This window comes from Schistocerca serialis, chromosome 3, assembly GCF_023864345.2.
Source record: "Schistocerca serialis cubense isolate TAMUIC-IGC-003099 chromosome 3, iqSchSeri2.2, whole genome shotgun sequence".
In the NCBI taxonomy this organism is placed as follows: domain Eukaryota; kingdom Metazoa; phylum Arthropoda; class Insecta; order Orthoptera; family Acrididae; genus Schistocerca; species Schistocerca serialis.
Window position 1 is genome coordinate 754,351,399 of NC_064640.1, and position 14,164 is coordinate 754,365,562.

Genomic DNA, 14,164 nt, shown 5'->3' on the forward strand with positions numbered 1-14,164 from the left:
TCACGACCTTGGAACAGAGAGACGTCCCGTCCTGGCACGAACTTTAAATGTCAGCAACAGGGATAACCGAAGCTTTCTGTGAGCCAGTATTACGAGTACAGAAATGTAACTTGCAAAAATCAGTCGAACTTTACAAATGGCCGAAAGGAAACATGGAACGACTGGCAGAGAGAACGTATGAGGAACCCCTCCAAGCTTGTGACATCTTCGTCATATCTGTGTATGTCAGACTTTGGTGAATTATGAATTGTTCACACGCATATCATGAACATTTCCCGGTCGACATCAGGACTTTGGCACCAACGCCAATATGAAAAGTTTTACTCATAGTGGAAGAAATAGCTAGGATGGACTACGAAAACTTCAGGAATCCCTTCTAGTGCTTTCTGTCTCGATCGTTGGATTGATCATACAGAGGTATTGCGCAGCCATGAAGGTCATCCGAACATTCACCCCACACTGCCTGTATAGTTTGTGAGGATGACTGCAAAAAATGATTCAAATGGCTCTGAGCGCTATGGGACTTAACTTCTCAGGTCATCAGTCCCCTAGAACTTAGAACTACTTAAACCTAACTAACCTAAGGACATCACACACATCCATGCCCGAGGCAGGATTCGAACATGCGACCGTAGCGGTCGCGCGGTTCCAGACTGGAGCGCCTAGAACCACTCGGCCACTCCGGCCGGCGAGTATGACTGCAGTCCGAAGTGTATTGGCAGACAGTGCAGACAGGGAAGAATTCCTCGTTCATGTTCATGTACATTCTGAAGCAGAACATTGACAGATTCAGGTGAACAGACATAGGTTTCCGTAAGGCGCTCTACTTGATGCCACATCTTCGAATAATTGTAGGTTACTGGTATATTCTAGGACTCGTCAAAGGCATTTGACCTTGTACATCGCAGTATACTTTTATGTAAATAGGAATATTCGGCGTAACAGTAAAGGCTGCAAAATGGTTCAACTCGTATCTCTCTAATAGGATATAAAGGATGATAATAGAAAGGAGTCCCGCATTAAGTTATCAGGCGTCATCCAACTGGGAAATAATTAAATTTTGTGTATCACAAGGCTCATGTTATGGTCCTTAATTTTTCTTGTGCATATTAATAACTTTTCATCAGTAACATTGCCACATGCCAATTTGTTTTGTTTGCAGGTGATACAAACATTGCAATAAACTGCAAACAAGTATCGTTTTAGGAAGGTCTGTTCGTAGAGCAGAGATTTTTTTTGGCCTATAACAAGGCGTGAAAAGACAACGACTTCAACCCTATCGAGCCTTTTGCCAAAGAGAGAGTAATAAAATAAAATTCAGTTAACAGTTCCGATCGTTTTTGCCAAAGAGAGAGTAATAAAATAAAATTCAGTTAACAGTTCCGATCGCGGATTCGGAATTTCCTTGAAATTACGAACCAAATGATTGAGGTCACAGGCGGCTAAGAGTAATATTTCAAAACTCAATGAAAGCAGTCAGAGTCCACCATGCCCTTGCCTCAGCATTGAACTCGTCTATTGGGGGAACAGAAATTTTCCGAAACTCGGTTTGATTATTGCAAATAATTTGTAAGATGGGGAATTTCTACAATGGCTTGCAGGCCGTTTGTTTGAAATTCATGCCTCTGCTACTTCGCGACAGAGGGACACTAGACGGTCTTGCTCTTCTCAGGATTGCCGTCACCCCAGTACCCCGAATTTCTGAGCACTGTGGCTTGGCTTCGCTGGCCAGAACAAATCGTTAACTGCCAGGCAGGTTAGGCTGAACACGGAGTCTTCTTTCAGCTGGAGGACGTATACTGTGTGGTTTGGTGTCCGAATTCACAAAAGTGACGGGAGACGCGGTTACCATCAGTTCTTGACAAAGCATTTCGTGATCCGCAATAGCGCAATACTGCCGCCAGTTACGAAGTTTGATACATGATTCCGGGGCTTGATAGGTGCCGTTAACAGTGCAGATCACGTTGGTACACGGTGCGTATTACCGATCGTGATTTTTTAGTGAAGCTTCATCTAGCTTGATGAAGCTTTCCATGCTTACTCGATAAGTAAACTTGTGCCGCCCCTGCCTAGGGCTTGTCAACGCCAATCTCTTGGCTAGAAGTTCTTTCCGTCGTAGTTTTCATTTCGCATTCTCTCTCTCAAGAAAGGGGCTGAAGGAATTATTTATTTTCCTTTTAAAAATAACTTGATTTCAATGAATTTGTCTTGACCTGCAATAAAACATTTTCTATGTCACGTTTGTGCTAATTCCGTGTGTGGAGTAATCACTATTCAAAATGTAACAGGCTACCTCGCATTTATCGTATTTATGGAATAATATATTCAAGTTTTTATCGGATCTGTTTGACTCCTAGTCTGTAGTATTCCCTTGTAGACTTACATAAATTTCAACTTAACTGCCTGAATCCACAGCTAGAAGAGATGAAGTCTGGTGCCATTACGGTCGAGACAACAGTGAAGTAACAGGCGAGACCTTTATTCCAGCTAATAGGAGATCAGGAATAGACACTCTAACAAATAGTACCGTCATTTCTTTTACCATACAGCAACAAAGCAGCAAAGTTTACAGCTTAATGAAATTTTCATGGACATTACTAAATGGCACATAGTCAATTCTTTCTCTCTAAACCTCGAAAAAACACATTGTAGGCAATTCAGTACATGTCTAAAATATGAATAAAATATGACGGCAAGCATATAGAAGACGTTGACAGTGTTAAATTCTTGTAATCATATATAGATAATAAATTCAATTCGGAGGAGGACAGCGCAAAACTACTGAAACACCCAACAAATCGTTATTTGTAAGGGCCTTGTTGTCAGATATAAGTGACAGAAAAATAAAAATCTAGCTTACTTCTCTTACTTTCAGTCAGTAATATCTTACAATACAATTCTTTCGAATAACTCATCAAGCCACGCTAAAATTTTCCGAGTTAAAAAGCATGTAAAACCAATTACACTGACAGAATAAAATCGCAACACAAAAGAAATAATTAACGTAGGGTAATGCAATTTCGGAATACATCTGACTAGGTAACATATTTAAGTGATTAAAACTACAAGATCATAGGTTAATGTAAGCGCGAGATAAGCCATTGCAAATGTGAAATATTGGTACATTAATAAACGGTGCAACTGGCAGAATATTACATGCAAACATGCAATCGTGCATACATTGTGTTGTACAGGTGCCGGATGTCAGTTAGTGCGACAGAGTTCCACGTCTGTTACACTTGGTCGGTTAATACAGTGACGGTTAATGACGGTTTTGGATGACGCTGGAGTTGTCATTCGATGATGTCCCATATGTACTCAATTGATGTCAGATTTGGTGATCGAGCAGGCCACAGCAACGTGTTGGCACTCTGTAGGACATGTGTGGTTACAAGAGCGGTAACTGAGAGAACGTTATCTTGTTGGAAATCCCCCTGGAGTGCTGTTCAGAAATGGCAGCGCAACAGGTAGAATCATCAGTCTGACGTGCTAATTTACAGTCAGGGTGTGTGTGATAACCATGAGAGGGCTACTGCTGACATAAGAAATTGCTCCCCAGACCGTACCTCCAGGCGAAGGTTCCGTGTGTTTAGGCCGCAGACAGGTTGATTTCAAATACTCGCCGGCCGCTGTGGCCGAGCGGTTCTAGGAGCTTCAGTCTGGAACCGCGCTGCTGCTACGGTCGCAGGTTCGAATCCTGCCTCGGGCATGGACGTGTGTGATGTCCTTAGGTTAGTTAGGTTTAAGTAGTTCTAAGTCTAGGGGACTGATGACCTCAGATGTTAAGTCCCATAGTGCTTAGAGTCATTTGAACCATTTTTTCAGATACTTAGTGAGCCTCCTCATAACACACGGTCATCACTAGCACCGAGGCAGACCAGATTTCATCAGGAAACACAACGGACCTCCGCCCTGCCCACCAATGAGCTCTCGCTAGAACATCACTGAAGCCGCAAATGGCGGTGGTTTGGGGTCAGTGGAATGCACGTCACAGGGCGTCTAGCTCGGAGCTGTCCTTGAAGTACTCGACTTGTGACAGTTCGTCGTGTCACTGTGGTGTCAACTGCTGCACAGATTTCAGCTGCAGATGCAGTACGATGCGTCAGAGCCATACGCCGAACACGATGGCATTCCCTCTTGGTAATGGTACATGGTCTCCGGAGCCCAGTCATCCTGCGACCGTACATTCTCGTGACCACCACTGTCAGCAATCATGTACAGTGGCTACATTCTTACCAAGTCTTTTTGCAGTATCGCCGAAAGAACATCCAGCTTCTTGTAGCCTTCACACTACTCATTCAAATTTAGTGAGGTATTGATGATGGCGTCTTTGTCGCCAACTCATCACGTCCAGTATCAAAGGTAAATACCACTGAAGATCGTAACAGATGTATTTAAAGCAAACCTGATTTGCATCCTTCTAGTGGCGCTGCTAGCGCCACTCTCATGCGATTGGCGCGAAATCTGAATAGACATCATCTTTCAGATGTAGAAATTTGCCTACCAACTTTCGTTTATGCCGCACAGCAGCTTCTTGGTGTTGCTATTTTTTCGGCCAGTGTAAATGTCCTCCAGAGGTATAACAATGGAACTTGAGGGTACTAATTGCTGCTTTCCAATATAGTTATTCCTCAATGAAATCTGTCATAAATACACTACTGGCCATTAAAATTGCTACACCAAGAAGAAATGCAGATTATAAACTGGTATTCATTGGACAAATATATTATACTAGAACTGACATGTGATAACATTTTCACGCAGTTTGGGTGTATAGATCCTGGGAAATCAGTACCCAGAACAACCACCTCTGGCCGTAATAAAGGCCTTAATACGCCTGGGCATTGAGTCAAACGGAGCTTGGATGGCGTGTACAGGTACAGCTGCCCATGCAGCTTCAACACAATAACACAGTTCATCAAGAGTAGTGACTGGTGTATTGTGACGCGCCAATTTCTAGGCCACAATTGACCAGAAGTTTTCTGTTGGTGAGAGATGTGGAGAATGTGCTGGCCAGGGCAGCAGTCGAACATTTTCTGCATCCAGAAAGGCTCGTACAGCACCTGCAACACGCGGTCGTGCATTATCCTGCTGAAATGTAGGGTTTCGCAGGGATCGAATGAAGGGTAGAGCCACGGGTCGTAACACATCTGAAATGTAACGTCCACTGTTAAAAGTGCCGTCAATGCGAACAAGAGGTTCAAAAATGGCTCTGAGCACTATGGGACTTAACATCTATGGTCATCAGTCCCCTAGAACTTAGAACTACTTAAACCTAACGAACCTAAGGACATCACACAACACCCAGCCATCACGAGGCAGAGAAAATCCCCGACCCCGCCGGGAATCGAACCCGGGAACCGAACAAGAGGTGACCGAGACGTGTAACCAATGGCACCCCATACCATCACGCCGGGTGATACGCCAGTATGGCGATGACGAATACGCGCTTCCAATGTGCGTTCACCGCGATGTCGTCAAACACGGATGCGACCATCATGATGCTGTAAACACAACCTGGATTCATCCGAAAAAATTACGTTTTGCCATTCGTGCACCCAGGTTCGTTGCTGAGTACACCATCGCAGGCGCTCCTGTCTGTGATGCAGCGTCAAGGGTAACCGCAGCCATGGTCGCCGAGCTGATAGTCCATGCTGCTGCAAACGTTGTCGAACTGTTCGTGTCTTGTTGCCTTGCAAACGTCCCCATCTGTTGACTCAGGGATCGAGGCATGGTTGCACGATCCGTTACAGCCATGCGGATAAAATGCGTGTCATCTCGACTACTAGTGATATGAGGCCGTTGGGATCCAGCACGGCGTTCCGTATTACCCTCCTGAACCCACCGATTCCAAATTCTGCTAACAGTCATTGGATCTCGACCAACGCGAGCAGCAATGTCGCGATACGATAAACCGCAATCCCGATAAGCTACAATCCGACCTTTATCAAAGTCGGAAACGTGATGGTACGCATTTCTCCTCCTTACACGAGGCATCACAACAACGTTTCATCAGGCAACGCTGGTCAACTGCTGTTTGTGTATGAGAAATCGGTTGGAAACTCTCCTCATGTCAGCACGTTGTAGGTGTCGCCACCGGCGCCAACCTTGTGTGAATACTCTGAAAAGCTAATCATTTGCATATCACAGCATCTCCTTCCTGTCGGTTAAATTTCGGGTCTGTAGCACGTCATCTTCGTGGTGTAGCAATTTTAATGGCCAGTAGTGTAATATGCTGCGAGCTAACCGTTGTCTTGTAACTTTACTTAAACGCAGAATAGAAACCAACTTTTAAACAGATTAATGGCCATTTTCCAGGCAAAACCATCTGATGACGCTATCTGACTCGATAATTATAACAACAAACGTTTCAGCTTTCCCAAGCGCAACGTAAATGTCACTGATGTTTTAGTGGAGTTAAATGGTTAAAATGGCTCTGAGCACCATGCGACTTAACTTCTGAGGTCATCAGTCGCCTAGAACTTAGAAATACTTAAACCTAACTAACCTAAGGACATCACACACATCCATGCCCGAGGCAGGATTCGAACCTACGACCGTAGCGGTCGCTCGGCTCCAGACTGTAGCGCCTAGAACCGCACGGCCACTCCGGCCGGCTTAGTGAAGTTAACAGATATACCACGGAATTCTGCAGAGCTATTGAATACTTCACGTAATGAGTTTCGGCTTATAGACAAAGAAAATAAACAACTGTTACAACCCCCAAGACTCAGAGGTTGTAATATATCATAACGAGCAAGAGATATATTCTGGAACAGAGGGGTGACTGCCGGCCGGAGTGGCCGAGCGGTTCTAGGCGCTACAGTCTGGAACCGCGCGACCGCTACGGTCGCAGGTTCGAATCCTGCCTCGGGCGTGGATGTGTATGATGTCCTTAGGTTAGTTAGGTTTAAGTAGTTATAAGTTCTAGGGTACTGATGACCTCAGCAGTTAAGTCCCATAGTGCTGAGAGCCATTTGAACCATTTTTAGAGGGGTGACTCACGTTGACGTATGCTGAGAAACACCGACAAGTGTGACATTTTCTCTATCGCTTCGGAGGTACACAGCGGGCCTTCCACTGATCCCAGTGATGGCGCCGCTTAGCTTGCATGTGTGGGTCAGTGCAAATGCCACCGCCGGAATCTGTTGCATCAGCGTCCGGCCGCCCAGCCTTACAGACGTAGTGCTCCTACTCACGTCACGGCTAAGTGGCCGCTAAGTGTGTTGGCTGTGCTGGTAGCACGGGACGTGGCCGGCTGCTCCCTCAAGCGCAACTTGTGGATGATATGTAGAGTACCGAAGGGAAACAGCCGGCCCCCGTCACTGTAGTAAGCATTAGCGGCTTCTACCGTCCTCCCAGGACAGCTCGGTCGGTGACCGCAGACAGCTCTGGAAGGCCGAAAGTTCACGGCCCTGCCTCGTCCTTGCGGACAGCAGCTTGCAGTCCGCCGGACGATATCACCGAGAGAGCGGAGGCTAGCAGCCCTATCGCTCCTTGCGCCGGTGCAGCGCCAAGGTGCGGCCCGCCCACCGCGGCTAGGCGCGTCCGTGCAGCGGTGGTTGATCGCAACTTAAACAATCGTCTTTCTCTCTGTTTCTAGACGTAGACAGAATGACGACATACGGGGTGTACGATAAATTGCACAAATCTAAGGGCTGTCAGTTCGACTAAATACCTAGGAATTACAATTACGAGCAACTTAAATTGGAGAGACTACATAGATAATATTGAGGGAAGGGGAAACAAGACTGCGCTTTGTTGGCAGAACACTTAGAAGATGCGACAAACCTACTGAAGAGACAGCCTACATTACCCTTGTCAGTCCTCTGCTGGAATACCGCTGCGCGGTATGGGATCCTTACCAGGTAGGATTGAGGGAGGTCGTCGAAAAAGTGCAAAGGAGGGCAGATCGTTTCTTGTTATCGAGCAGTAGGGGTGAGAGTCTTACTGACATGATACGTGAGTTGGGGTGGCAGTCACTGAAACAAAGGCAGTTTTCTTTGCGGCGAGATGTATTTACGAAATTTCAATCACCAACTTCCTCTTCAGAATGCGAAAATATTTTGTTGACGCCCATCTACGTAGGGAGAAATGATCATCATAATAAAATAAGAGAAATCAGAGGTCGAACGGAAAGATTTAGGTGTTCCTTTTTGCCATGCCCCGTTCGAGAGGTGAATGGTAGAGAAGTAGTATGAAAATGGTTCGATGAACCCTCTGCCAGACACTTAAGTGTGAATTGCAGAGTAACCATGTAGATGAATATGTAGATGACTGTCACCACACGTTAGTGCCCCGTGCTGCCTTGATTACTTCACACTTGTATACAGTGCCGGCTGTGTTATGCCTTTTCGCTTGCGAGTGGTGTTGTCAACACTGCCATCCGATGTGACAATCGGTTCCTTAGCTACCGCCTTCCAGCCATCGCTGTACGAAATTAGCAACAATTCCCCAAATCCACGCCTGTACTTATTCGTGGTGCAGCATACCTCCTCCCTTCCAAGAAGATACATTCCTGATTTTTAACATCGTGCTCCCACTTTACTACCTTAACTCTAATAATTTACATATTGAGGATAATCTCCCGGATTCACCATACAGGACTTCCGCTCACACTTTACTGCTACCATAAACTCCTTATCGTTCCCTTATACCCTCATTAACACCTTAAAAGTAATTATTTCCCCAGCTAATGCTGGTCAGCCATTCTACCGATAATTGGTGTGTTGGCATATTCACCGCCTCTGCACTCTTGTATCTTACCCAGAAATACAGCACGAAAAAGCCTGCTAGATAGATGCCACAGCTGGTGGCCGATACGCTAACCACTAATACTTTGTGCTCCTGTTCTTCCTGGAAATGGTGTACAGACTGCCACATTTGTTCCGTCGAAATTCCCCTTTGCCGGGAGTGTATTAAGCAAAAGCTCTGGACTGAGTCTTCCATATAAATATATTAAATTTTGAATGGGTAATACCCTCATAAATCCTCCTCGCAAATATAACATTTTCCACGACAATGTCATAGCAGTTGAGCCTGTACGCATAGCCGGTAGAGGAAAATCTGTCCGGACTACCTCACAAGTCGTGCCGTTAATGATCATTTCTCTTTCCCAGAGCTCGAAGTTTTTCAACCCTACCGGTCTGCCTCCTTTGAAGTGGTTCAACCGTGTAGTTTCCGTTGTGAATATGGAGTGTAACCAATGTCTACCCATCCTCTGGAAGTATTATAGGGCTGCTAGAAGCTCCTTCCCTCAACTCGTCCCTTTTTCTTTCCCTGGGAACAAACTTACTTCACATGTCCGCATATCAGTCCGTACTTGGCCACCCGGAGAGATCAAAACCTTGCCTTGTACAAACCTTTCCAGCTCTGCCTGCGACGTTACCACGTGAGCCTGCGTACCCTTCGAGACTACCAATACTTCCCATGTTCTCACATCCACTTCCCTAATATCCCCCTTTTCACAGGATACAGGTGAATGGCTCCATTTGTTTCCACCTACACCCTAGCTATATGGAAGAACAGTACCAAACTCCCCTGTGACACCTTAGCTATATGCTGTAACCGTGCGGGAAACTGACTTCTTTCAGAAAACTCTCTGAAACCACCACATATGGTCCACATCTCATCGTTCTACACAACAAACTCTAATGCATAATGAACTGTGGCTGTGACTTAAAATGCCTGACACTTCTTATCCGTTGCCTGTGCCCGCTGTCACTTTTCAAAGCTCTTCCCTAGCGTACTTAACATCGCTACCCCGAGGCTTAATGAATCTGCATTTGCGTGTGATCTTGGTTTATGAATTACCTCATACTCAAACTCACAAAGCTTAAGTGCCCACCTAGTTAATCTACTAGATGGATCTTTCAAACCAAGCAACCATTTAAGTGAGACATGGTCTGTCACGACCCTAGACTTCGTACCATACAGATAACATGGAAAACACGTAATACCATTTGTGGCTGTCAACATCTCTTTCTCCATTGTTGAATAGTTATGCCCCGTCTTGTTAAACTACCATGAAGCATAAGCTACCGGATGTTTCTGACGAGCTACCACATGTCCCAAAACACAACTGACTGCCTCATTTGAAGCATCACACGAAAGGAGCAGCTCTTTCTAGAAATCAGGAAAAACCAAAACTGGTTCTTTCAATTTTTCAAATGCCTCCTGAAATTCCTGCAACCAGTGGAATTTCGTTCCCTTCTTCAGTAGCCTGTTCAAGGATCCGACTATTTTCGCAAAGTCCCTTACGAACCGCCTATATTACTTACAGCGGCCAATGAATGACTCTACCTGCTTAGTTGTTTGTCGTATTGGATAATTTTGAAATTCATCTGTAAGACGAGGATCAGTCTGTATGCCACACTCATTAATCATGTGTTCCAGATAGTTTACCTGGTTTTGCGCAAAATGGCAGTTCACACTTAACGTCAAATGTACCGATCGTAGTGTAGTAAAGAATCCTCCAAACGTCTCACACGCTCGGGTAAATCCTCTGAATAGATAGTTATGTCATCGAGATAGACTAATCCAGTTTTTGTCTGTAATCCTCTCAGTACCCCATCTAACAACCACGGGAAAGTTGTCGGTGCATTCTTTAGTCAAAATGGTATGCGTTTGTAATGAAAATGTCGTGCTTGGGTGGTAAACGGTGCTTTCGGCCTATCTTCAGGGGCCACCTCCAATTTATGGTATCTGCTCCTGAAGTCCATACTTGTAAAGAACCGACACTGATCCAGATTATCCAAATTTTCCACGATATTTGGTATTGGATAAGCATCTGAAACAGTTCGCACATTTAGATATCTGCAGTCACAGTAAAATTAATATTTCCATGTCCCATCCTCCAATTTCTTCATCACGACGACAATATTCGTGCTCCAGGGGCTATCACTCAGTTCTGTGTTCCCATCCCGTAGTAGTTGTTCAATAAATTCTTCTACACTTGGTTGCAACTGCTTTACCATACAGTATCGCTTCCTATAAACTGGTGCGCTATTCCCTGTCGGTATGTGAAGTTGCTTCAGCCGACCTGCTGGTAACCCTCCGTTCGCACAAAATAAATCACCAATAAGTTCTCCGTTGTCATTTGATCACTGCCCTTCAAATGACCACATTCCCTCGTAACAGCTCCATATCAAAGGTTTGCTTGTGGCTTTCCTCGAGGCTCGACCTATCGAAGTCATCTTCCAAGATTTCCAGAGTGGCTGTTATTGCACCGTTTGACAGATTCACCTCCCCTCCGACAAAGTTATCCACACTAACCAGAATGCTCTGTTCCCCATTAATGTCACTCACATGCGCCAAACTTCTGCGGATAAAACAATGCGAACTAACCAACCCTTCATTGTTTAAGAGCTGTTCAATCATATAAAATGTTTCCTTAGCAAATCGGTATCAACAGAAACCCACAGTATCTCTCACATACCTGCTGGTATTTTATCCTGCTGACTGATCTTTACGGAAAACGTACACAGTTTAGTTGGACGCAGCCCCATGATAGGTGAACCTTGCGCCATTGCCTCAGTTGCTGCTGTTTCTCACAATAGAAACGAAATCCTACTGACTTATACTGTGTGTTGCAAAAGATAATCTTAGCGTGATGCTTGTCGAGAAAGTTTAGCCTGAGAATCATTGAATAACCTTCGCCTATACATGGAAACACCTGCATGCGTTCGCTGAACTTATTTTTCCCAACCGAAAAGTCCAGTAATGCTGTACCCAATGATTCTACTCTATTACCGCCAGATACACGTAACCTATATCGTAGTGTCACCAGTCTCCTCTTTCCCACGAGCTCCAGACTGATAACGGACATATTCGCACCTGAGTTCATGAAAAATCTATGTTTCCTCCCATCCATTAAGCCCACTAAACTGCATTCCGTCCTTGCACTAATTTGTGCCGTGTTACCGTCTATCGGGACTGTCTTCTGACGGTTGAAGCAATCCCGTTCGGCATTTAACGGCTGCTTCCCTTGCCAGTGCTTTCCACCCTTTCTACCTCTACACTCAAAAGCCCGGTGGCCCACTATGCCACATGCATAGCACTCTGGTTGCGTACACTGCTTCCTTACATGCCCCTCCCGACCACGTCTATAACTCTTGACTTCAGAAGCAAGAAGCGGTGGTCCACACTCTGCTTTGAGGGCATATCCGCCTCTGCGTTCCTAAGAGCTCGCTCAAAGTCCTCCAGGTTCTCCATCCGTGCCCTTTGTGACATTTCAGCCGTATACCACGCAAAAAAACATCCACCGCTCTATTACTGCCTCTTGTAACAGTACCATATTAGCTACTGCATTCTGGGTCTGTACAAATGTAATTGCATTTAGCTTACAGATTCTATCCAAGAATGCTTCCATGCATGGGCAAAGTACTTAAGTTCTCCCGAAAAATTCGCGCGCTGTTCTGCTTTCGGTACCGCTGGCACGTTTCAGCGACCCACTTCTGGAACGTGTGTGCTTTACTCAATGTCTCGTGGTAGACAACATATACTTCGGCTTCCCCCGCCAAAAATATATTAGCAACATATAAGGTTACTTTATCTGACCACCCTTGTGCGTCTGTAGCGTCCCTGACATCCCTAACGAAAATTGTCACGTCTTGTGTTGCCTTGCGCGAGAATGAATTAATCAGTGCGACCATCGCCTGATCATACGGAACAGAAGGCACTCTCAGTCCAGACTTACTTTCCTCAGACTGATTGAGACTGATCGCGACACTGTGTGAACCTTTAATTCAGATTAAGTTCGAAATATCTCTGTTTCATTTCTTCAAACTGCTCTGATAACGTTTGCAATTGCATCTGAGGTAGAAGCACGTGTTGCCACCATTTTGTGTACTCTGCTTCCATCTTAATTCAACCGATTTTTTTAAGAGGCAAAACACAAATTTCATTTAACACTACACAAAACATTGTAATCACAAATTAATTCCTCCAGCGAATTAACACATGACCAGTAAGCCTACATACAGAACAAACTGGAGCTGCAAACTCTGGTCATGGCAACTCGTGCCCAGGAAAATGCAGACTGGCACTAAATTATCACGTCCACCATAACCTCTAAACAAAGAAAAGTCCACGAATTCCTGTGGCTTCACAAGAGTAGCTCTAACATCGAATATCTCAGCTCACACAACTAACTCTGACGATGAGACCAAACATCAAGAATAATATAAATAAAACTGACTCACCACACCACGTTGTGCTGAGCTGGTATCTGCAGCAGGTGCCACTGCCTCACTCACCACTCACCAAAACCAACTCTCTCCCAACACGTAGTGTTAGACGTGTATGAATACTTGCTGACACCACGTAGTGTGGTGGAAAGCGAAACGACTACTTCCTGACATTAAATTGTTACAACCCTCTCAGCCCAGAGGTTTTAATACGTTGGAACGACCAAGAGAGGCCGGCCGGAGTGGCCGAGCGGTTCTAGGCGCTACAGTCTGGCGCTACAGTCCGCTACGGTCGCAGGTTCGAATCCTGCCTCCGGCATGGATGTGTATGATGTCCTTAGGTTAGTTAGGTTTAAGTAGTTCTAAGTTCTAGGGGACTGATGACCTCAGAAGTTAAGTCCCATAGTGCTCAGAGCCATTTGAACCATTTTCGGCCAAGAGGTATGGTTTGGGAGAAAGGGGTGACTCACGTTGAAGAGTGCAGAGAAACACCGGCAAGTGTGTCTCTGACTTTATTATATCGGAGGTACACAGTGGACCTTCCGCTGATCCCGTTGATGGAGCAGCATGGCGTGCGTGCAGGGGTCAGTGCCAGTGCCAATGTCGAAATCTCTTATGCCGGCGTCCGGACGCTCAACCTTGCAGACATTGCGCTCCTACTCACCTCACGGCTAATCGGCCACGCACGTGTTGGCTGCGCCGGTAGCCCGGGACATGGCTTGCTGCGCCCACAAGCGCAATTCGCGGACGCCATGAGAGTGTCGTAGGGCAACAGCTGACCGCCGTCGTTGTGAGCTTTAGGAGTTACGGTTGGCCGCCCTGGGCATATCGGTCAGTGACCGCAGACAGCTCTGTACCCGGGAGGCCAAGAGTTTGCGCTCCAGCCCTGCCCTTGCAGACGTGAGCTTGCAGCCCTCCAGACGATGTCACACAGAGAGCGGAGGCTAGCAGCCCTCTCGCTCCTCGCGCCGGTGCTG